Raw genomic sequence first — 23,146 nt, 5'->3', positions numbered from 1 at the left:
GGTCTCTTGGTACTTGCCCACTCTCGGTGCAAATCTCCAGCTCCTTTGCCAGTTGGTTTCCAAATAGGGTCGGCAAGTTCTTATATCGTGTGCAGGTGAGTTGGGTCTTTCTCCCATTCCCTGGGTTTTCCCACTCACAGGCAAACAGTTTCCTACTTTCTTTGTCAAGGGGGATGCAGAAAAAGGCATCTTTTAAATCAATTTCAGTAAACCACCTATATATCTCTTTTACAGATGTTAGCAATGTGTAAGGATTTGTTACCACTGGAGAAATGTCCTTTGTTATTTTATTGATTGCTCTCAAATCCTGCACTAATCTATATTCACCATTTGGCTTCCTTACTGGAAATATTGGTGTAGTAAATTCTGATTCACATTCTTCTAAAATTTGGTATTTCAAGAATTTCTCAATAATCTTTACTTATTCCTTGCCATGCTTCTGGTTTTATGGAATAGTGTTTGACTTGTAGAGGCCTCGCCCCTTCTTTTAACTCTACATGCACTGGTTGTGCCAATTTAGATTTCCCTGGTATATCTGTCTCCCATACAGAGGGAATCACTGCATCTCCTACCTCCCTAGGGATAGAGGGAACAGGTTTTTCTTTGATCATTAAAATCTGTCCCGTCTTTGATTCAGATATTTTCATTATAAGCTCCCCATTTTCAAAGGTTATTACCGCATCAAGTTTCGCTAGCAAATCTCTCCCTAAAAGCGGAATTGGACACTCAGGTACGTATAGGAATTCGTGTGTTATAACTTTGTTCCCAAAACACAAATCTAGGGGTTGCAAGAATGGCCGTTTTTCCTCTTTCCCTGTAGCGCCGACTATTGTTGTTTCCTTGTCCCCAATTTGTCCTTGCAGATCATTCAATACCGAGTGAGTAGCTCCTGTATCTATTAGAAATTTGACCTCTTTATGTCCTAATTGTATATTTATAACAGGTTCCTTAACTTGTTCTACTGGCTCTATGTCTAGTCAGCTGGTATACTCCCCCAAAACCATCCCCTTGGTAACCTGCTGGCACTGATTGCCCTGGTGAAACTGGTTGTTCAAGTCTGGACATTGTCTTTTCCTGCTGAACTTCTTATAGGTCTCCCCACATCGCAAAATAAATTAGGGTCCCAATTTGGATCCTCAGTTGGGAAATTCTCATCTAAATTCCCTGTTACGAGTCTGTTTCTGATGTTCTCTCTTACCCTTTCTTTGGCTGCCTTAAGTACCATCTCTTTCTCAGTAGAATCCATCAAAGTATCTAATATTAATATATTAGATATATTAATATACTATATATAAATATATATTAGATATATTAATATAATATGTTATTTTTTATATATATATATATATATATATATATATATATATATATATATATATATATATATAATTGTATGTCATCCCAGTCAGGATTTTGAGGTTTTTATAACCATTTTTACTACTCATGCCATTTTATCAGGATTTTCTCTATGAATTCTGGCTGATTGTTTCCAAATAACTAAATCTGCAGGAGAGAAAGGCACTTTTATAAATACTGGCCCTTCCACTCCTACACTTTGTCGCAAGGGGGCAATTACAATCCGTTTTTGTCTGCCTATGTCTTTTCTATCCATAACTGGGGCAAGGTTAGACCGACTCCTGGTTCTGGGGGCTACCCCATCGTTGATTCTCTCTCTCTCCTTTCTAACCACAGTTAGGTTTTGCTCATCTTCCGAGGAAGAGGGATCAGGTGACGATGGGAGAGGAGAATAAAGAGGGAAGGGTGTACTAGACGAGACAGGTTCAGGACTAGGTGTGATCATCTTCATGGTCCTCCACATCTCCTTCAAGTCTTTGCATGTCCTCTGGAAGCGAAGCCTTCTCTGCCCCATTTCCATCCTGCGCCTTCTGGCCTCTTCTTCAGCTCTCCGGGCCGCTGCTCTCTGCTTCATGGCCGCCCTTCTGGGCCTGAGGCAGAGGAAGAAAGGCAGGAAGAGCAGCTCAGCAGCAGCCCAGTAGGGCCCCTGCTGCACGGCTGCCCAGAGCAGGGGTCCCCAGGCAGGCTCGGGTGCCTCTGGGGTAGCCTGCTCCAGGCCCTCTTTGCCCAGCTCTGCATCCTCATCCCAACTGATCACCACGGGCCGTGGGAAGTGGAAGAGGAGCAGCACCAGCAGCACAGGGACTGATTTGGACACCATGGTCTGCAGGAGGAGCGAGACAATTTGTGCTGCTTTGCACAAGAGTTGCAAACCCGTGTGTTATTAGGGAATGGCTGCTCCTGCTGTGCCAGAGCGCTCGAGCAGGGGTGAGAATCTGGTGTCAAAGTGCATTCATGTGCTCCATGTTGCATGGGGCACCCGTGTGCAGGAATAGAGAACACCTTCCCTCAGATGGGATCTGCTGTGGCAAGGCCCCTCTGGTTTTCTCCTCCACGCAGCAGTTTGCAGGCAGAATGTGGGCAGATGTAACTTGGAGGTCCTCCTGCTCACCCTTGGGTTCCCCTTGCAGAGCCTCAGCCCCTGCGTTCTGTCAGGGCCCCTGGGCAGGTGGGATATTCCCAGAGGAGAGGGGCCGGCTGTGTCCCCATTGCCCCTGTCCCTTATGTGCCTGTGCTCAGGAGGGCACAGAGAGGATGGGGACTCCTGCCTGCCCCGTGTCCTGTCCGCCTGCCGGGCCTGTCCCAGGGCAGCCGGGCTGTGATTGCTGTGCTGTGTCCCCCTGTCCCTGCTGTCCCTGCTGTCCCTGCTGTCCCTGCTGTCCCTGCTGTCCCTGCTGTCATGGCCCACTGCAGGTTCCACACCTACACAGCCATGGTGGCTCCTGAGCTCTGCCGGGACCCGAGTGACAGTCTGAGTGGTGGCACTCCTGGTTTTCTTGCATTTGGCATCGCGCAGAGCAGAGGCTGGATCACAGCACCAAAGGAGCAGCTGCTGCAGGGGAGGAAAGGAGCCTCTGCATGGCCAAGGGCTGCTGTGGTGCCCCTGTGTCAGGAATTCCCCACAGCTGACACCTGAGTCCAGCATGGACACTCACAGACACAGCGTTTGTTCAGGCATTGCCTTTATTGCATCTTGACAGGGACTGCAGCTGCCTGAGGGAAGTCACCCTCCCGAGACAGGAGGGCAGAGAGTGAAATTTAAATTAACCAATTGTGATTATAGGCATTCGTAGCAACAGTCTATGTACTGTATATATTAATATTAAACAAGACACAAAATAATTATTGGATCATGAAGATCAAGCAACATTTGCTGGTTTAGATAGAAATAAAGTATACTTCAGTTATGGTTAACTGCAATAATTCTTGGTAACTTTGGTGAATTATAAGTTCTATGTAATATAAGGAAAAGTGCCATTATTTAATTCCTACTTATTATTAAAATATTTACGATCTCTTACAAGAGTATTAATCTACATTATAGTAATAAAAATTTTGGAAAATGTTTCTAAAGACAACTATTTTTAGATAAGATATTTTAAATATTTCAAAACTATTGAAGAATTTGAATCAATCTCCAATCATTGGGCCCGATGCCTTCAGATGGTGCGTTCCTCCGAGCAGACGCAAAGGCTCTGTATGGGAAAGGGTTAAAATCGATGCAGTTACTACAGATCCCGTGAGGAGAGAGAGGGCAGAGGGGCAGGGTGTGTCAGGAGCCCGGAGCCTGTGCCCCGGCGCAGGGCTGTGCTGGGCAGCAAGCGCAGCTCTGTGCGCCGGCTGCTCACAAAGATGTGCGGCTCGCCTTGGCCGGCCCAGAGAGCATCTCCAGCAGGAAGCTTTTCTTCACACAGCCACTGCCTGTGCTCCTCCAAAAGCCTGCCCTGCCTACCTTCAGCATCCTGGTTGTATCCCTATTCATTCCAATCAGCCTGGCCATTTGCTTTTCTATTTCTTTCGTGGCCCGGCGCATTTGCTCCATGTCTTTGAATCTCTTCCTAAGGAGCCGCCTTCTCCGCTCACTTTCTACCTTCCTCCTTCTGGCCTTTTCCTCAGCTCTCTGGGCCACTACTCTCTGCCTCGTGGCTGCCCTTCTGCGCCTGAGCCACCAGCCCAAAAGCAGGAGCAGCGGCTGAGCAATTTGCCAGAGCTGGTGCAGGTAGCGCAAGGCAGCCAGGAGCCAGGGTCCCCAGCCAGGCTCAGCTGGCTCTTGGGGGGCCGCTTTCATCTCCTCTGCACGGGGCTGCCCATCCCCGTGAAATCTGTCCACCACGGAAAGTGGGAACAGGAAGAGGAGCAGCACAAGCCCAGCCAGGACTGCTCTGTGCGCCATGGTCTGCAGGAGGAGAGAGACAAGGCTTTCACTGGGGCTGCCAAGGGAGCTTGTGGGGGCTGAAGTGAGGCCCGGAGGCGCAGGGATGTGAGGGCAGAAGCAGAGGGCCCCGGGCAGCTGGCAGGCAGCAGGGCCTGTGCCAGTGGGACAGCAGCAGCAGCCCCGTGCCCCGGCCAAGGCGCCGGCCCCAGGGGCTGGCCCTGGGTGCAGGGGGACAATGCAGGCCCGGGTGCGGCGCTCGTGGCCTGGCCCTGGCCCGGCGCAGCCCCGCCACGTGTGCACTCACCGCTTGGCCAGGCTGTGCTGGGCCAGAGTTACCTGCGGGGGCCTTTTCCAGCTGCCCCCATTGTGACACGCTGCCCCTGGTGTCACAGGGGCCAGAGGCATCACAGCCGGGCCAGCCCCGCCCTTGGTGCCCAGCCCAGCTCAGGGGCTCCCAGTGGGCCCAGCAATGAAAGCCCCGGCAGGCAGCAAGTGCAGCCCCTCTGGGAGGGGATGGGCCCCAGGGGCTCCCTTCACAAAGCAGGCAGAAGTTGCCAGACATGTTGTGGAAGAGAAAAGAATATAACTGATAATCTTGAATAGGATACATAATATCAACTATGAGAGCACCAGAGTTGCTTCTGTGATGGCGCTGGTTTTTCTCTCTGTCTCTGTGGAGTAGGTGAGGGTGGCTCAGTTTTCCTGCCTGAGTCTTCCGAGATGCAGCCCATCCAAGAGCTCTGTGAAACCTTCCCATTATCGGACACCACTGAGATGGAACAGTAGCCAGGCCACCTCCAGGCTCCTCTAGATCAAGAAGCAGCACACGGCTGGTTCTGGCAGAGAATTTCAGCTGTTTTGTACGAGAGTGGCACAAATTGGCCACTCGTGCTGTAGCGGAACAGCTGAGCAAGGGGCAGGAATCTCAGGTCCGAGCGCATTCATGCGCTCCAGCTGGCAGGGCCCCAGCGCCCGCCCTGTGCCCTCGCGCACGGACGGACAGGCCGGGCCCTGCTCGCTGCCCTCACGGGGGCACTCCTGGCCCCAGCGCTCTCCAAGGCCTTCTCCAGGGGCGCCTTCCTGCGGCCTTTCCGTGCCTGCACCAGGCCCAGCAGAGACCTGCAGAGGGGCTGTGGGCCAGGGCCTGCAGGGCCAGCGCCAGGGCCAATGGCTTCTTCCCCCTGCCACAGGGCAGGCTGAACTGGGCTCTGGGGAAGGAAGCCTTGGCTGTGAGGGCTGTGAGGCCCCGGCACAGGGCGCTCAGAGCAGCTGCAGCTGCCCCGTCCCTGCAAGTGTTCCAGTCCAGGCTGGATGGGCCTTGGAGCAGCCTGGCCCAGCCAGAGGTGTCCCAGCCCATGGCACAGGGGTAGAACTGGATGGCCTTGGAGGCCACTGTGGACACTCACAGACACAGTGTTTGTTCAAGCACTGCCTTTGTTGGAACTCTGCACTGACTGCAGCTCCAGAGGGAACAGAATGCCACAAGAAATGAGGGCGGGCAGTGTCCTTTTGAAAATCTATCATATACTTTAAACATCCTCAGGAACAAATCACAATAATAGTCATCCTTACCTTAAGAATTTTTTTCTGGAGCGTTCTAAAAGATATATGAACTAATAGAATGACAATGGTGTTTGGACATTGTAGAGTGTGAAAAGTTACTTAGTGTGACAAAGATTCAACAAATATCAATTCTGGTTCATTGCCATAATTCGCAGTAATTGTTACAATTAATGATAATTACTATGTAGTAAGTGGAATGTAGAATCATTCTAAGAGAATTAGTAGTTGTTTCTTATATAATTCCTACTAAAATGTACAATTTTTATACTATACAATGAAATTCTTTATAGATAAAAAAATAAACTATCTAAATTATTTCTAAACTAAGTGTGAAGTTAAATCAATATCCACCTAATGCGTGCCTCGGCCACGTTTCGGGGTATCCCCGTCCGGCTGTGGCTGCTCCGGATAGCACAGTCCTGTCCAGCACAGCCTGCCTGGACTCCCAGGCAGCTTCCAGCTGCAGGCTACCTTAGCAAGCTCAGCTCATGGGGGATATCAGCTCTTTAGTGATTATCAGCCCATTTGGGTTTCAGCTCTTTGGCTTGCTAAGTGCCTTGGGCAGATGCAGGGAGAGAGAGGAGAAGGCTGTGTGAGGTTCCACAGAGATGTCTTTATTTGGCTCTTCTGCAAAGGTTTTCAGGGACAGCCTCTTCTGCCAATCTGGCTGAAAGTAAAGGTTTTTACAGCATTCAGGGGTTTCAGAAATTGTTCAATAGTAAGGGTTGAGGCAAAAGTGACCTATAGTCGTAGAGAGAGATAAGCAGGGGTCCAAAGGCGGAAGAGGGGCATCTTAGGCCCAGCCATCATGACTCGGCATTTCCTGCCTTAGGCTGCTGAACGCCAGGGAGGCCTTGCAGGCCCTGTGCCTGCCCCATCCATCCATCCGGCCCAATCCTGCTTCAAATGCCTCCATCCTCGAGCAAATGCAAAGCTTCTGTATGTAAAAGGGTTCAAATAGATACAGTTAACACAGATAAAGGAAGAGAGAGGGCAGAGGGGCAGGGTGTGTCAGGAGCCCGGAGCCTGTGCCCCGGCGCAGGGCTGTGCTGGGCAGCAAGCGCAGCTCTGTGCGCCGGCTGCTCACAAAGATGTGCGGCTCGCCTTGGCCAGCCCAGAGGGCATCCTGCTCACCTTGCTGTTCATTCAAATCAGCCTGGCCATTTTCTTCTTGATCATTTCCATGGTCCTCCACACCTCCTTCAAGTCTTTGCATGTCCTCTTGAAGCGAAGCCTTCTCTGCTCCATTTCCATCCTGCGCCTTCTGGCCTCTTCTTCAGCTCTCTGGGCCGCTGCTCTCTGCTTCATGGCCGCCCTTCTGGGCCTGAGGCAGAGGAAGAAAGGCAGGAGGAGCAGCTCAGCAGCAGCCCAGTAGGGCCCCTGCTGCACGGCTGCCCAGAGCAGGGGTCCCCAGGCAGGCTCGGGTGGCTCTGGGGTAGCCTGCTCCAGGCCCTCTTTGCCCAGCTCTGCATCCTCATCCCAACTGATCACCACGGGCCGTGGGAAGTGGAAGAGGAGCAGCACCAGCAGGGCAGGGACTGATTTGGACACCATGGTCTGCAGGAGGAGAGAGACAATTTGTGTTGCTTTGCACAAGAGTTGCAAACCCGTGTGTTATTAGGGAATGGCCGCTCCTGCTGTGCCAGAGCGCTCGAGCAGGGCTGAGAATCTGGTGTCAAAGTGCATTCATGTGCTCCATGTTGCACGGGGCACCCGTGTGCAGGAATAGAGAACAACTTCCCTCAGACGGGATCTGCTGTGGCAAGGCCCCTCTGGTTTTCTCCTCCACGCAGCAGTTTGCATGCAGAATGTGGGCAGATGTAACTTGGAGGTCCTCCTGCTCAGCCTTGGGTTCCCCTTGCACAGCCTCAGCCCCTGCGTTCTGTCAGGGCCCCTGGGCAGGTGGGATATTCCCAGAGGAGAGGGGCCGGCTGTGTCCCCATTGCCCCTGTCCCTTATGTGCCTGTGCTCAGGAGGGCACAGAGAGGATGGGGACTCCTGCCTGCCCCGTGTCCTGTCTGCCTGCCGGGCCTGTCCCAGGGCAGCCGGGCTGTGATTGCTGTGCTGTGTCCCCCTGTCCCTGCTGTCCCTGCTGTCCCTGCTGTCATGGCCCACTGCAGGTTCCACACCTACACAGCCATGGTGGCTCCTGAGCTCTGCAGGGACCCGAGTGACAGTCTGAGTGGTGGCACTCCTGGTTTTCTTGCATTTGGCATCGCGCAGAGCAGAGGCTGGATCACAGCACCAAAGGAGCAGCTGCTGCAGGGGAGGAAAGGAGCCTCTGCATGGCCAAGGGCTGCTGTGGTGCCCCTGTGTCAGGAATTCCCCACAGCTGACACCTGAGTCCAGCATGGACACTCACAGACACAGCGTTTGTTCAGGCATTGCCTTTATTGCATCTTGACAGGGACTGCAGCTGCCTGAGGGAAGTCACCCTCCCGAGACAGGAGGGCAGAGAGTGTAATTTAAATTAACCAATTGTGATTATAGGCATTCGTAGCCACAGCCTATATACTGTATATATGAATATTAAACAAGACACAAAATAATTATTGGATCATGAAGATCAAGCAACATTTGCTGGTTTGGATAAAAATAAAGTATACTTCAGTTTTGGTTAACTGCAATAATTCTTGGTAATTTTGAAGAATTATATAATTAATACAATTAATTATAAATTAATTATAATATATTTTTATATGTAATCAAAAGAAAAGTGCCATTATTTAATTCCTACTTACTATTAAAATATTTATGATCTCTTACAAGAGTATTAATCTACATTATAGTAATAAAAAGTTTGGAAAATGTTGCTAAAGACAATTATTTTTAAATAAGATATTTTAAATATTTCAAAACCATTTAAGAACTTGAATCGATCTCCAAACATTGGCTGGCCCGATGCCTTCAAATGGTGCTTTCCTTTGAGCAGATGCAAAGCCTCTGTATGGGAAAGGGTTAAAATCGATGCAGTTACTACAGATCCCGTGAGGAGAGAGAGGGCAGAGGGGCAGGGTGTGTCAGGAGCCCGGAGCCTGTGCCCCGGCGCAGGGCTGTGCTGGGCAGCAAGCGCAGCTCTGTGCGCCGGCTGCTCACAAAGATGTGCGGCTCGCCTTGGCCGGCCCAGAGAGCATCTCCAGCAGGAAGCTTTTCTTCACACAGCCACTGCCTGTGCTCCTCCAAAAGCCTGCCCTGCCTACCTTCAGCATCCTGGTTGTATCCCTATTCATTCCAATCAGCCTGGCCATTTGCTTTTCTATTTCTTTCATGGCCCGGCGCATTTGCTCCATGTCTTTGAATCTCTTCCTAAGGAGCCGCCTTCTCCGCTCACTTTCCACCTTCCTCCTTCTGGCCTTTTCCTCAGCTCTCTGGGCCGCTGCTCTCTGCCTCGTGGCTGCCCTTCTGCGCCTGAGCCACCAGCCCAAAAGCAGGAGCAGCGGCTGAGCAATTTGCCAGAGCTGGTGCAGGTAGCGCAAGGCAGCCAGGAGCCAGGGTCCCCAGCCAGGCTCAGCTGGCTCTGGGGGGGCCGCTTTCATCTCCTCTGCACGGGGCTGCCCATCCCCGTGAAATCTGTCCACCACGGAAAGTGGGAACAGGAAGAGGAGCAGCACAAGCCCAGCCAGGACTGCTCTGTGCGCCATGGTCTGCAGGAGGAGAGAGACAAGGCTTTCACTGGGGCTGCCAAGGGAGCTTGTGGGGGCTGAAGTGAGGCCCGGAGGCGCAGGGATGTGAGGGCAGAAGCAGAGGGCCCCGGGCAGCTGGCAGGCAGCAGGGCCTGTGCCAGTGGGCCAGCAGCAGCAGCCCCGTGCCCCGGCCAAGGCGCCGGCCCCAGGGGCTGGCCCTGGGTGCAGGGGGACAATGCAGGCCCGGGTGCGGCGCTTGTGGCCCGGCCCTGGCCCGGCCCAGCCCCGCCACGTGCGCACTCACCGCTTGCTCAGGCTGTGCTGGGCCAGCGTTACCTGCAGGGGCCTTTTCCAGCTGCCCCCATTGTGACACGCTGCCCCTGGTGTCACAGGGGCCAGAGGCATCACAGCCGGGCCAGCCCTGCCCTTGGTGCCCAGCCCAGCTCAGGGGCTCCCAGTGGGCCCAGCAATGAAAGCCCCGGCAGGCAGCAAGTACAGCCCCTCTGGGAGGGGAAGGGGCCCAGGGGCTCCCTTCACAAAGCAGGCAGAAGTTGCCAGACATGTTGTGGAAGAGAAAAGAATATAACTGATAATCTCGAATAGGATACATAATATCAACTATGAGAGCACCAGAGTTGCTTCTGTGATGGCGCTGGTTTTTCTCTCTGTCTCTGTGGAGTAGGTGAGGGTGGCTCAGTTTTCCTGCCTGAGTCTTCCGAGATGCAGCCCATCCAAGAGCTCTGTGAAACCTTCCCATTATCGGACACCACTGAGATGGAACAGTAGCCAGGCCACCTCCAGGCTCCTCTAGATCAAGAAGCAGCACACGGCTGGTTCTGACAGAGAATTTCAGCTGTTTTGTACGAGAGTGGCACAAATTGGCCACTCGTGCTGTAGCGGAACAGCTGAGCAAGGGGCAGGAATCTCAGGTCCGAGCGCATTCATGCGCTCCAGCTGGCAAGGCCTCAGCGCCCGCCCTGTGCCCTCGCGCACGGACGGACAGGCCGGGCCCTGCTCGCTGCCCTCACGGGGGCACTGCTGGCCCCAGCGCTCTCCAAGGCCTTCTCCAGGGGCGCCTTCCTGCGGCCTTTCCGTGCCTGCACCAGGCCCAGCAGAGCCCTGCAGAGGGGCTGTGGGCCAGGGCCGGCAGGGCCAGCGCCAGGGCCAATGGCTTCTTCCCCCTGCCACAGGGCAGGCCGAGCTGGGCTCTGGGGAAGGAAGCCTTGGCTGTGAGGGCTGTGAGGCCCTGGCACAGGGCGCTCAGAGCAGCTGCGGCTGCCCCGTCCCTGCAAGTGTTCCAGTCCAGGCTGGATGGGCCTTGGAGCAGCCTGGCCCAGCCAGAGGTGTCCCAGCCCATGGCACAGGGGTAGAACTGGATGGCCTTGGAGGCCACTGTGGACACTCACAGACACAGTGTTTGTTCAAGCACTGCCTTTGTTGGAACTCTGCACTGACTGCAGCTCCAGAGGGAACAGAATGCCACAAGAAATGAGGGCAGGCAGTGTCCTTTTGAAAATATATCATATACGTTAAACATCCTCAGGAACAAATCACAATAATAGTCATCCTTACCTTAAGAATTTTTTTCTAGAGCGTTCTAAAAGATATATGAACTAATAGAATGACAATGGTGTTTGGACATTGTAGAGTGTGAAAAGTTACTTAGTGTGACAAAGATTCAACACATATCAGTTCTGGTTCATTGCCATAATTTGCAGTAATTGTTACAATTAATGATAATTACTATGTAGTAAGTAGAATGTAGAATCATTCTAATAGAATTAGTAGTTGTCTCTTATATAATTCCTACTAAAATGTACAATTTTTATACTATACAATGAAATTCTTTATAGATAAAAAAATAAACTATCTAAATTATTTCTAAACTAAGTATGAAGTTAAATCAATATCCATCTAATGCGTGCCTCGGCCACGTTTCGGAGTATCCCTGTCCGTCTGTGGCTGCTCCAGATAGCACAGTCCTGTCCAGCACAGCCTGCCTGGACTCCCAGGCAGCTTCCAGCTGCAGGCTACCTTAGCAAGCTCAGCTCATGGGGGATATCAGCTCTTTAGTGATTATCAGCAAATCATTTGGGATTTCAGCTCTTTGGCTTGCTAAGTGCCTTGGGCAGATGCAGGGAGAGAGAGGAGAAGGCTGTGTGAGGTTCCACAGAGATGTCTTTATTGGGCTCTTCTGCAAAGGTTTTCAGGGACAGCCTCTTCTGCCAATCTGGGTGAAAGTAAAGGTTTTTATAGCATTCAGGGGTTTCAGAAATTGTTCAATAATAAGGGTTGAGGCGAAAGTGGCCTATAGTCGTAGAGAGAGATAAGCAGGGGTCCAAAGGCGGAAGAGGGGCATCTTAGGCCCAGCCATCATGACTCAGCATTTCCTGCCTTAGGCTGCTGAACGCCAGGGAGGCCTTGCAGGCCCTGTGCCTGCCCCATCCATCCATCCATCCGGCCCAATCCTGCTTCAAATGCCTCCATCCTCGAGCAAATGCAAAGCTTCTGTATGGAAAAGGGTTAAAATAGATACAGTTAACACGGATAAAGGAAGAGAGAGGGCAGAGGGGCAGGGTGTGTCAGGAGCCCGGAGCCTGAGCCCCGGCGCAGGGCTGTGCTGGGCAGCAAGCGCAGCTCTGTGCGCTGGCTGCTCACAAAGATGTGCGGCTCGCCTTGGCCAGCCCAGAGGGCATCCTGCTCACCTTGCTGTTCATTCAAATCAGCCTGGCCATTTTCTTCTTGATCATCTTCATGGTACTACACAGCTCCTTCAAGTCTTTGCATGTCCTCTTGAAGCGAAGCCTTCTCTGCTCCATTTCCATCCCGCGCCTTCTGGCCTCTTCTTCAGCTCTCCGGGCCGCTGCTCTCTGCTTCATGTCCACCCTTCTGGGCCTGAGGCAGAGGAAGAAAGGCAGGAAGAGCAGCTCAGCAGCAGCCCAGTAGGGCCCCTGCTGCATGGCTGCCCAGAGCAGGGGTCCCCAGGCAGGCTCGGGTGCCTCTGGGGTAGCCTGCTCCAGGCCCTCTTTGCCCAGCTCTGCATCCTCATCCCAACTGATCACCACGGGCCGTGGGAAGTGGAAGAGGAGCAGCACCAGCAGGGCAGGGACTGATTTGGACACCATGGTCTGCAGGAGGAGAGAGACAATTTGTGTTGCTTTGCACAAGAGTTGCAAACCCGTGTGTTATTAGGGAATGGCCGCTCCTGCTGTGCCAAAGCGCTCGAGCAGGGGTGAGAATCTGGTGTCAAAGGGCATTCATGTGCTCCATGTTGCATGGGGCACCCGTGTGCAGGAATAGAGAACAGCTTCCCTCAGATGGGATCTGCTGTGGCAAGGCCCCTCTGGTTTTCTCCTCCATGCAGCAGTTTGCATGCAGAATGTGGGCAGATGTAACTTGGAGGTCCTCCTGCTCACCCTTGGGTTCCCCTTGCAGAGCCTCAGCCCCTGCGTTCTGTCAGGGCCCCTGGGCAGGTGGGATATTCCCAGAGGAGAGGGGCCGGCTGTGTCCCCATTGCCCCTGTCCCTTATGTGCCTGTGCTCAGGAGGGCACAGAGAGGATGGGGACTCCTGCCTGCCCCGTGTCCTGTCTGCCTGCCGGGCCTGTCCCAGGGCAGCCGGGCTGTGACTGCTGTGCTGTGTCCCCCTGTCCCTGCTGTCCCTGCTGTCCCTGCTGTCATGGCCCACTGCAGGTTCCACACCTACACAGCCATGGTGGCTCCTGAGCTCTGCAGGGACCCGAGTGACAGTCTGAGTGGTGGCACTCCTGGTTTTCTTGCATTTGGCATCGCGCAGAGCAGAGGCTGGATCACAGCACCAAAGGAGCAGCTGCTGCAGGGGAGGAAAGGAGCCTCTGCATGGCCAAGGGCTGCTGTGGTGCCCCTGTGTCAGGAATTCCCCACAGATGACACCTGAGTCCAGCATGGACACTCACAGACACAGCGTTTGTTCAGGCATTGCCTTTATTGCATCTTGACAGGGACTGCAGCTGCCTGAGGGAAGTCACCCTCCCGAGACAGGAGGGCAGAGAGTGTAATTTAAATTAACCAATTGTGATTATAGGCATTCGTAGCAACAGTCTATGTACTGTATATATGAATATTAAACAAGACACAAAATAATTATTGGATCATGATGATCAAGCAACATTTGCTGGTTTAGATAAAAATAAAGTATACTTCAGTTTTGGTTAACTGCAATAATTCTTGGTAATTTTGAAGAATTATAAAATTAATACAATTAATTATAAATTAATTATAATATATTATTATATGTAATCTAAAGAAAAGTGCCATTATTTATTTACTACTTACTATTAAACTATTTATGATCTCTTACAAGAGTATTAATCTACATTATAGAAATAAAAAATTTGGAAAACGTTTCTAAAGACAATTATTTTTAAATAAGATATTTTAAATATTTCAAAACCATTTAAGAACTTGAATCAATCTCCAAACATTGGCCCGATGCCTTCAAATGGTGCTTTCCTCCGAGCAGATGCAAAGCCTCTGTATGGGAAAGGGTTAAAATAGATGCAGTTACTACAGATCCCGTGAGGAGAGAGAGGGCAGAGGGGCAGGGTGTGTCAGGAGCCCGGAGCCTGTGCCCCGGCGCAGGGCTGTGCTGGGCAGCAAGCGCAGCTCTGTGCGCCGGCTGCTCACAAAGATGTGCGGCTCGCCTTGGCCGGCCCAGAGAGCATCTCCAGCAGGAAGCTTTTCTTCACACAGCCACTGCCTGTGCTCCTCCAAAAGCCTGCCCTGCCTACCTTCAGCATCCTGGTTGTATCCCTATTCATTCCAATCAGCCTGGCCATTTGCTTTTCTATTTCTTTCATGGCCCGGCGCATTTGCTCCATGTCTTTGAATCTCTTCCTAAGGAGCCGCCTTCTCCGCTCACTTTCCACCTTCCTCCTTCTGGCCTTTTCCTCAGCTCTCTGGGCCGCTGCTCTCTGCCTCGTGGCTGCCCTTCTGCGCCTGAGCCACCAGCCCAAAAGCAGGAGCAGCGGCTGAGCAATTTGCCAGAGCTGGTGCAGGTAGCGCAAGGCAGCCAGGAGCCAGGGTCCCCAGCCAGGCTCAGCTGGCTCTGGGGGGGCCGCTTTCATCTCCTCTGCACGGGGCTGCCCATCCCCGTGAAATCTGTCCACCACGGAAAGTGGGAACAGGAAGAGGAGCAGCACAAGCCCAGCCAGGACTGCTCTGTGCGCCATGGTCTGCAGGAGGAGAGAGACAAGGCTTTCACTGGGGCTGCCAAGGGAGCTTGTGGGGGCTGAAGTGAGGCCCGGAGGCGCAGGGATGTGAGGGCAGAAGCAGAGGGCCCCGGGCAGCTGGCAGGCAGCAGGGCCTGTGCCAGTGGGCCAGCAGCAGCAGCCCCGTGCCCCGGCCAAGGCGCCGGCCCCAGGGGCTGGCCCTGGGTGCAGGGGGACAATGCAGGCCCGGGTGCGGCGCTTGTGGCCCGGCCCTGGCCCGGCCCAGCCCCGCCACGTGCGCACTCACCGCTTGCCCAGGCTGTGCTGGGCCAGCGTTACCTGCGGGGGCCTTTTCCAGCTGCCCCCATTGTGACACGCTGCCCCTGGTGTCACAGGGGCCAGAGGCATCACAGCCGGGCCAGCCCTGCCCTTGGTGCCCAGCCCAGCTCAGGGGCTCCCAGTGGGCCCAGCAATGAAAGCCCCGGCAGGCAGCAAGTGCAGCCCCTCTGGGAGGGGATGGGCCCCAGGGGCTCCCTTCACAAAGCAGGCAGAAGTCCCCTCTGATAAGTTTCCAAAGGGAAACGATTACAATCAATAATGTATAGTAGGATACATAATATCAACTATGAAAACACCTGAGGTGCTTTTCCTAATGGGACTTGTTCTTCTGTCAGTGGGGTTGGGTGATGGTTGCTCAGGTTTTCTTGCTTGACTATTCCCTGATCCAGTCCATCCAAGACTTCTGTGAAACCTTCCCATTATCAGACAGCAGAAATAAAGAACTGCAGTGAAACCACTGCTACTCCCCTTCAGATCAAGAAGGTGCAGGGGGGTGGTTCTGGCAGAGAATTTGAGCTGCTCTGGACAGAGTCGCACTGCTGTGTTAGCAGGGACTGGCTGCTTGTGTTTTTCTTTGGATGAACAGAATCTTCCTTGTGTCCCCAGTGAACACATGGAGCTCACACCAGCAGTGCCTCTTGCCTGTTCCCTGCCCAGCCAGACCTTCCAGCCCAGCTGAAATGCCCAGCGTGGCCTTTGAGCACAAAGGGATTGCAGAGCCAAAAGCATCTGTGTAGCCACCATGGTGTTCAGCGGCTGCTGCTTGGGGAAGGGCACTGAGAGGAGGCCACTGCTGCTCTTGTCAGAGCGCTGCTGTGCAGGGATGTCCCTCGCCCTGCTCAGTCCCACATCTGCCCATCTTTTGGCCTGCTCTGAGCTCAGGTGGATGCCATCTGCTCCCAGCAGACCCAGCTGCTCCACGGTAGATGCACAGGCATGGAATCCAAAACCTTGAGTATGCCCTGAGTAGCCAGGCATTCAGCTGTTCAGTTTGTCACGGCCCACATCAGGGGTTAGAACAAGATGGTTTTTCAGATCCCTTGTGACCCCAACCATTCCAGGCTTCTAGGATTTCTCCATGACTGACTTTGGTCCCCTCAAAAGACCTCCTCTCTCCTCTCTTCCCTCCACCTGTGGAGAATGCATTCTGATGCTGCTGCTGCTGTTGGGACAGGTTGGTGGATACTCTTCCTGCCATCCCATGGGTGCAAGCATGACTCCTCTCTGAAGTCTTTGTCCCTGAATCAGTGCCTTCAAAGAACAGTTATCTCCCCTCCTTCCTTTTCCATTCAGCACTTGAGCACACACAGCATTTCTCATCGTTTCCACAGAACAGTACAGGTGCCAGTTCCCATCTTGTGGAGCCCTCTGCCATAAATCAGCCTGACAGGTTTATTCTCTACGTAATGGGAAATGATGACAAATGCAGCTGCATAATCACGTTAGTAACTCACCATAATGATTGCTTCTGGGGTGATTTATGGGTTTTGTCACATGTGAGCTTTCAGAACTTTAGAGGTTACATTTTTCACACTTTTTTGTTGGAATCTCAGTTTATCAGACTTTACTGCAGCATTAATCACTTGCAGTACAACCCTGGACTTCACAAATGTATCACATCAGCATGAAAAAGGCAGAGAAAACAAGAACTGTTGTGAATTAATGAGCCGGGTAACACGTCTCACAACAGCGATGAAACAACCTGTGTTTTTCTTCAAGCCACAACAGAAAGTCCCAAAGTCTGGTTATTTAATTTTTTTTTTTTTCACAAAACACAGGCAGCAGCAAAGAACTGAAACAACACAGCCAGGCTTGAAACCTGAAAGATCTGCAAGGCTGAGTCTATCCTAGTTAATGGTGAAATGATGTGTGAATCTGTCCTAGATGTTCAAATGAAGAAGATTGATTCCCAGTTATAATATGGCTTCTAAGCAAAACACTGGGATTATATAGGAGAAATGCACGTGTCATGAAACAACCAAGAAATCAGAGACACAATTCCAAGCTCTGCTGTGAAGGTCTGGGAAATGTTCAGAGTTAGCATCTATGGAATTTGGTGCAGGATAAACTGGAACAAAAGGCCATCATTACCCAAATTGATTTCCTTTGGGCTGGTTTGTTGGCTTTTTGGTTTGTTTTTTGGGTTTGTTTTGTTTTGTTTGTTTGTTTGGTTTTTGTCATATAATGTTTTCTAATACTCCAAGAAATATGTTTAAAAGGTCAGCATGATCCATCAGACACAAGCAGGGGGCTGGGGTAGATGCAACATGTTCCTTGCACTGGAGGGTAGACAGAGGCAAGATCTGGTTTGGGGTCAATCACACCTGGATCAGGGAGGTGGCTGAAACCTGGGCTGGCCAAAGCCTTAGAATCACAAAATATCCTGGGCTGGAAAGGACCCCCAAGGATCACCAAGTCCAACTCCTGGCCCTGCAGAGGACACCTCCCCAAGAATCCCACGCTGTGCCTTGGCATGTGCTGGTGGGCAGGAGCACACAGCTGGCCGTGGCTTTGGGTGCATGGGTAAGATGAGATGGTGAGGAGTATCCCTGCTCCCTGAGCTCCTGGAGAGCTGCAGACACTGATCACTGGTAAGGACAGCACCAGGGCCATGGCCTGGGGCTGGTGATCTGGTGTCTCCTTCCTGCTGCTGCTTTCTGCTACAGATAACAGCCTGGTGCCAAGGTCTTGTTGCTGAGGTGATAAACGGCTGGGGAGATTCCCTCCCTGCTCTTGTCTGCACGAGTTCTTATGCTCAGCACCAGGAAGGATTGGGCCAGAATGGAGGCATTTGGAGTCTCAGGGCTGAGGCTGAGACAGACAGGCAGGCAGAGCAGCTCCTCCTGGCTGATGCAAACATTAGCCCTGTGCTGGCCAGGCCAGTGATCCATAGCTATGGGTCCACAGTGATGGTGGTGCTGGGTATTCACTGGGAGAAGAGGAGGTGTAAAATGAAGCTTCTGAAGCTGCTTGGGATCCTGGAAGCTGCTCAGATCCCACTTGACCACAGTGGTTGTTTGGCCAGCTGAAGTGATGGAATTCATTGGGCTGTGCAGGGACAGTTTTCTGTGCAAACATGAAGGACTTTCAGGGGGGATGAAATACGGCCTCATAGTAGAAACAGCTGGGCTGAACACTCTTTATTCCAGCTATGAATCTTTGCTCTTAAGAGCAACAGATTCCACCTTTCATTAAACCAGAACTTCTTGTTGTTGTTGTTATTTTGAGGAACAAAAATGACCTTTCTTGTTTATTTTATGAGCATTTTTAAATCTTTGTTGTTTATTTTATTAGCATTTTAAATCATCTTGTCACCCACTGCAGGCATGAAACATGAGATGTTACCAAAGTGTAGCTCACTTCAGACAGGGAGTGCTGATAGTTGGCAGATCTGTACAGGTGTCCTCATCCTGGGTGCATTGGATGTTATCCCATCCAAGCAGGCATTTTAACACAAGCAGCTATTTCACTAAGCTTAATTAACAACAGAAATAAAAACTATATCTTTATAACAAAGTTACTTTGACATCTACCATCACTCAGCAAGAGGTTTATTGTTACAGACACATAATATTGGCTTTTTGCAGAGATTAAAATGGATTTTCTATCTGTGGTGTTAAAGTAACTTTGTTATTGTCTTGGTTTGAAAAGCCAGGTGTCTGCTAAGGAAGGCAGGAGCCTCCCCTGGAATGGAAAATGTAAACCTCCTCCCTCTGAATTGTTATAATTTTGAAATTAAGGAGCTGTCAGGCAAAGATATGGGAATAGGAATAACAGTTATTTTTTAGGAAAAAATAAAAATATAAATGCAGTAGTACAAACGAAAAAAACCCCCACAGACAGAGTCAGAACAGGACATGACCCCCTGTGGGTCAGGGTGCTGGCAGCAGTCCCATTCAGTGGTGGCTGCAGCCCTCCTGCAGTGCCAGGTGTGGCTCTGTTGGAGCAGGGATCCTGGAGAAGGGTGGAGTTTTCCTCTGAAGGTCCAGGGCTGCTGTAGATGGGCCTGGGAATCTTCCTTCCTCTGGGAATCCAGTTGGAAAAGGCTGATCCTCTGGGAATCCCGTGGAGAAGAAAGACAGCTGCTCCTCTGGGAATCCAGGAGGAAAATGCTGATCCTCTGGGAATCCCGTGGAGAAGAAAGACAGCTGCTCCTCTGGGAATCCAGGAGGAAAAGGCTGCCTACAGTGTTCCAAATCTCAGATTCTATCCAGGTAGGAATGCTTGGCTCCTCCCCCTGGGGGGAGCATCTTCCAATGGGATGATGTCATTTAATCAGCCATGCAGTGACACTCAGTGGCCCATTACCAGAAGATTAATAATTAATAATTAATGGCCTATTAATGGAACACACCTCCCCAGAGGGAGGATTGGTTGTGGAAGAGAGAAACTGCCCAATGAACAGAAGATAACTGCCCCACCACTGACAGATGGCAAACAGAACACACACTTATCTTGCAGTCCAGGACCTGTCCCCACTGGCTGCCCCCATTCTCCAGAGTTCATGGTGTCCAGGGAGGCTGCAGCTGCCGGTGCCGGGAACAAACGAGACGGGTCTGGGTTTCAGAAAGCTCCAGAGTCCATTCCTGACCCCCGAAAGACAGGGCAAAGGGAGGGCTGTGGGGCTTTTATAGGGTATCCCAGGGCTGGAGTTTGGGTTTGTGTTGGATCGGCAGGAGAAATGTGGCATGCAATATGACTGATCAGCAAGTCTCGAACTTTACTGAGAGTCACACATATTTATATTGGTGTTAATAAAGCTCATACATATTGCAAAGAAGAGCTCATTATTGGTTAGTTACTTATCGGCCAACTACGCCTCCTTCTGCATTCTTGTGGTTATTCTGTTGAAACTATTCTTCATATTTTTGGCAAAAGAGCCTCTTCCCTATCCTGTTGTTGCATCAAGGGCATAATGTCCTTGCCTTATATGGACACTGACTGCTGACTCCTAGACTTCTCTCCTTCTTGCTTAACCAGGGGTATTATGTCGACGTGACCTTTCTCAGCCAGCCAAGTGTCCACAAAGCTCAGCGGGACAAGGCTCCTGTCCATGCTCTCCCACATTCCACAGTGCCCAGGCCACACCAGGAGTGCTCAGAGCTGCAGCCAAAAGCTTCCTATCGATGCTCTCTTGCAGAGGACACCAGCACAGAGGCACAGGTGCCACCTCCTCCAGCTAAGCCCAGGAGATCCACCTCCTCACCAGCTGCAAGAGGAGGACGCTTATGTGCCAGCCGCCCCTCCCAGTCCCGTTCTTCCCCTCGTGCCTTGAAGGCGCATCCCCACCTTGAGACTCCTGGGGCAGGAAAAAGAGCTGGCCCCGGATGATGTCCTCGTTGGTGTGTAAAGGAAGGTGCCCACAGACCAGCTCATAGAGCAGGATGCCCAGGGACCAGATGGTGGCTGGCTGGCCATGGTAGCAGCCAGAGAGGATCCACTCCGGTGGGCTGTACTCCGGCGTTCCTATGGGACACGGGCGCAGCTCATCAGGCCCATGCTGCACCCTCCCTCCCAGCCAGCTCCCGTTCCACAACAGCCAGCCCCTGCCCTGCCAAAAAGCAACTTGGCTGCAGCTGGCTGAAGATGGATTCCCCCTCCTTCCTTCCCTCCTTCCTTCCCTCCCTCTTCCCCCTCTGCCAGCCAAGGGGGGAACTCTGCTGCCCAGCTGGGCCCTGGCTTTGGGCTCACCTGACATCCGGGTGTAGAACGTGTCCTGGAGGATCGTGCCGCAGCCAAAGTTGATGAGCTTCGCCTCGCCCATGGCCAGGTCGACGAGGACGTTCTCGGCCTGGATGTGGGGGTGCAGGACACCGCGGCTGCTGCAGTGCCCCATGGCCTCCAGCACCTGGCGGAACAGCCCCCGCGCCACGGGCTCCGTCAGGAACCGCCGCTCGTGCAGGAAGTACCAGAGGTGCTGACAGCGCTGCGGACGCTCCATGAGCAGCGCGAAGCCCTCGGGCACCTCGAACCAGTCCAGGAGCCGCACGACGCCGGGGAAGCCAGGCCGCGACACCTTCCACAGCAGCGCCAGCTCCAGGGGCACAAGGGAGCCCTTGCGCTGCGGGGGGACTGCGATGCCGTCAGGAACGAAAGAGAGAAACAAACAAATCACACCTCAAAGTCATTCCTATTAGAAAAGTAACCAAAGAAAACAATGTAGCAATAACGAAGACTGTTGGCTTCTGGCTTCTTTCTTCTTTGCATGAGACCAAGCTTTTCATGGGGAACAATTGCCTCTTCTGACAATTTTGCCAGAGTGGACAGGAGCAGAGCATTTACTTTTCAAATAGAAAAGGAAAATCGTGTCAGTAATGTCATCTCTTTTCATCCTCTGTTGACACAGTTGCAGGCTGCTAAAAGACATGGTCTGCAGTGTGGAACTTGGGGCCACGTTTCTTTTTCTGCCAGAGGATGAGGAGGGGAAGTATCCCAGAATCATGGAGTCGTGGCATGGTTTGGCTTGGAAGGGATCTGGAAAATCCCATGGCTGCAACCCCCTGCTGTGGCTGGGGACCCCTTGCACTGGACCGGCTTGTCTAGAGCTCCATGCAGCCTGGCCTTGAACACTGTCAGGGATGGGACATGCCCACCTTCTCTGGGCAACCTGTTCCAGGAGAGTCTTTTTTCTGAATCCCTTACCTAAACCTAATCTCTCTCCATTTGGATCCATGCTCCCTTGTCCTGTCCCTGCCTGCCCTCGTACAAAGTCCCTGTCCAGCTTTCTTGTGTGTTGCCCTCAGGTACTGGAAGGCCACAGCTGGATCAAGGCTGGGTCTCTTTCCCAGGCTGAAGAAGCCGAGCTGTGTCAGCCTTTCCTTGCAGGAGAGGAGCTGCAGCCCCGGCACCATCTGGGTGTCCCTGCTGGGCCCCTGCTGCAGCGTGTCCACGTCCTTGCCGTCCGTGCCGGGGAGCCCGGCAGAGGCGGAGGCAGCGCTGCAGGTGCAGGGTCAGCGGCGGGGAGGAGACCCGGCCCTGGCAGCGGCTCCGGGAGCAGCGATTGGCGCTGGGCCGCCCGCACTGCAGAGAGCCGGGGCCCTTGTGCCTGCCCTTGTGCCCAGGGCGCCTTTCCCCGCCGCCCGCCCGCCCGCCCGCTCAGGGGAAATGCTCCCTGTGCCGCCCCTCAGGGCCGCCCCTCGCCGCTGCCTCGGGCGCTCCCGGCGCCGCCTGGAGGGGCCCAGGCCTCGGCCTCACCCTGCTCAGCCCGAGGCCTGGAAAAGCAGATTCAAACACCCACCCAGAAAGTGCCCCAGGATGCCAAGGTCAATCTTTTGTCACCAGCACGGCTTTGCTATCAGAGTCCGGACGGGAGTAGAAAATCACCAGGGGAAAAGAGCATGAACAAGTTCTGCCTTGGCACTACCTCAAGGCTTTGAGGGAGAGGCTCTGTGGTGCTTTCTTGCTTGCAGGGACACACAGAAAGTGTTGAAATGGTAAAAATAATCAAAACCCCTTAGAAAGAGACCCTAGGGAGCCTGGCCCCCCAGAAATGATGCTGAAGAGAGGCCCTTTTGCTGACCCGCAAGCTCAAGCACGTTTGCATACTGCTATTTTGCAACAGTCTCAGAAACTTGCATGAGAGGCTTCTCATGCATTTCCAGATATGGGACTAGCACCTCCATCTTATACCCCCATTGGACAAGAGGCAAATGAGACTTGTATGAGTTTCCTAGGCCGCCTCAGAAATGCAGTAGTTTGGGCTCCAGGAATGTGCCCAGAGGTTAAAACTGTGCTAGGAATGCAATTAGCAGTAGAAAATGCAAATCTCACCTCCAAAAGGATCCTGCAAACTTTGCCCAGAACAGCTAATGTGGCAGACATGACAGAAGCTTGTTTGGGAGTAGGAGCTCCAGAGGACAAGGCCACCTATCCAGCAACGCAATGGCAACTGCCCTTGAGCCACTTGTGCAGCACAGAGAAAACGGCCCCGACCGAGTTTGCCTTCGGTGTGGCAGCCACGGGTGCAAATCAGAGCCGTAAAGAAAAGTAACAAACAGCAACAGCTACTGGTTCCAAGGGAAAGTGCAGCAGATGTGACAAGCACGGGCACCGAAGCGGCGAATGCAAATCCACAGACGAGAGAGACGGAGCCGCTGGGACCCGCGGAACCGAGCGCTAAAGGGGGCGCGCCGTGACACAAATGCTCCCCCACAACCTGGACATTCTTCAATCAGCCACAGCCGGGAGCGCAGGAGTCGGTGTG

This window comes from Agelaius phoeniceus, chromosome 28 (genome assembly GCF_051311805.1).
Source record: "Agelaius phoeniceus isolate bAgePho1 chromosome 28, bAgePho1.hap1, whole genome shotgun sequence".
Lineage (NCBI taxonomy): Eukaryota > Metazoa > Chordata > Aves > Passeriformes > Icteridae > Agelaius > Agelaius phoeniceus.
The sequence above is the reverse complement of the archived record's forward strand: the minus strand, read 5'-3'. Positions refer to the sequence as shown.